The 2,295-nt window shown below is 36.4% G+C and overlaps 1 protein-coding gene across 1 annotated transcript in view; it reads right to left on the bottom strand.

Moving 5' to 3' along the window:
• Positions 1-1,482, bottom strand: part of LOC110453927 (probable chitinase 10) — a 27,841-nt gene extending 26,359 nt beyond the window's left edge. The window contains exon 1 of the mRNA XM_021503173.1: positions 1,422-1,482. The gene's annotated coding sequence lies outside the window, so the exon portion shown is untranslated. The remainder of the gene's footprint in view (positions 1-1,421) is intronic.
• Positions 1,483-2,295: the final 813 nt, after the last annotated feature.

Raw genomic sequence — 2,295 nt, 5'->3', positions numbered from 1 at the left:
AACTCATACACATAAACACTGCCCCATTTGGCCTTGGTGTGTTATAATCGTTAACTGGATATCCAAAAGCGCTGCTGTACCTTATTTGCTATTTGAATAACGGAAGAAAAAAAAATGAATAACGAATAACGGGAAAACTCGTTTTTCGTTTTTCGAGCTCATGCGCTAAAACACTGCCGTAATTGACCTTGGCGTGTTAGAGTCGTTATCTGGATATCCAAAAAAACACTAATGATTCTTATTTGGTATTTGAAAACGAAAAACAAAAATTGAATAACGAATAACGGGAAAACTCGTCTTAGGCCCTTTTGTCGTCGTGACTTTATCGTCTTGCCGTGTATTTCCCCTGTGTTCAACATCTGAAAATTATATTTGGAAAGCAAATATGTAGTATTACAACTTGAAATTACGCGACGTCGAAAGGATATTCCTGTTGTAGTGTACGCAATCTCATTACAATCAGATGTTGATAAAAAAATACCTACGGTTCATGCGGTACGTAATAATGAACAGCTGTATTTATTCAGATTGGTAGTGAACGGTAATTGAATTCCTTCCAGTGGTATAGTCAAATCTATATGACCCGTATTGATAGTAGTTTACCGTGTGATATATTGCACAAGGCCACCAAGGGACATACGTTATTATCAAACCATTGTGAGGCATTAAATGGCTGTTTAATTGCATAATTAGAGAAATGATATCAAACATACTTTATATAACAGTTTAACTTATTGAGTCAATTACAGTTAGCTGTGACGTGAGTTCTGCAATGGTTTTTGTACTGCCGACAAGTACGATTTGATAATCCTTTACAATATTTGTCACCTTTCTGTCTGTTTTTACGGTAATACACTTTTCACAGTAGTTCAAAATTGTCCTCACTAGCAAAGAAAAAGGTCTTTTTGACTACAAAGTTAAGATGACAGGTAAACGATATAACAGTCAATGACAAATAATCGCATGTAATCAAAATCTTTTTGGGGAAATTGTAACGTGACGATCACGTGACAGTTCCTACGTTAACCGTGTTACCTTGCAATAAATGTTATATAGAATACAAATATCACATTATATAATATAAACTTTATATATTATTACGTTATGTAGTAACAAGACACACAATATTCTTATCTTTGAAAAAAAAATGAAGAAAAAAGTGAGCGTTATTCAATTAACGGCAGTAGCAAAATACAAAGGATTTCTACAAAATATACATGACAACTCAACATGTTTATGTTCGATATTTCATTTTGTAATTTATTCATAACGTAAATAAATATTGCTGTGGTAAATTTCTTATGTACTTTTTCGTTTTGAACAAAATTTTGGTCTGAGATCATCATTATCTATTCTAATGACCCTATGTAGTATTTTAATAATGTAATTCCTCACTAACAGATGTAAAACAAGGAACCTACTGTTGTATCCAAATGCCATTGTGGGTTTGATGACAGGACTTCGGACTATGGCCATTTCGTCCGTTTGTCTTTTCGGTCGAACAGACCATCTGTAGCACCTATTACACCGAAAATACAGCATTCAGTACTCATAGACCGTTATCCATTCGTCCTTTTGTGTTGAAAGTATGACATTTAGTATTTATAATCATTTCGTTCTTTGTGTACCTCGATAATAACGGTCAACACTAGTACTGTAAAAGTTTGAAGTCTTAACCAAGAAAGATTCTCACATTTCTTGAAAGCATAAAGCGCATCACCCCAAAGGGAGCTCGAAACTACCGTATTAAGGTGGCTCGACACATCGTCATCAGCGTCCATTTTCGTGACATACTTCCGGAAAAAGTACAGCTAGGACTCAATTATCTTAATCGAAATGTGCATGTACACCGTGTCGTCATTTCCGTATTGCGTATCGGGCATTCAATATCGTAGTGCAAATTATAGTAACACCTGCTGGGCCGTTTTCGTTTAAACGGTCAAACCGATCGGACCACTGTTGTTCGTTTATTAAATAAGGTCGGACCTAGTAATCTGATGCTGCTTTCAGGCGAGTCTTGAGAAAGCCTTGCAAGGCCTGCATACACATTTGCAGGTCCGCCAGGATTTACACCCGAAATTGTTACATTTATAAACGGTCAAACCGGTTGTTCCGCATAAACGAACAGGCCCATGGTAAACAATAGTACACGTGCGTGCCGATGATATGTCAACACCCGATATCAAGATTTTACCGGGAAATGTATACTCACACGTACTTCAGGAATAAAGCTTTCCAATTCATAGACATAAACAGACTCACGGGAAGACAGTGACATGAGACCAGACGACCTCA

This window comes from Mizuhopecten yessoensis, unplaced genomic scaffold (assembly GCF_002113885.1).
Source record: "Mizuhopecten yessoensis strain PY_sf001 unplaced genomic scaffold, ASM211388v2 scaffold7547, whole genome shotgun sequence".
Taxonomy (NCBI): Eukaryota; Metazoa; Mollusca; class Bivalvia; order Pectinida; family Pectinidae; genus Mizuhopecten; species Mizuhopecten yessoensis.
The sequence above is the reverse complement of the archived record's forward strand: the minus strand, read 5'-3'. Positions and strand labels throughout refer to the sequence as shown.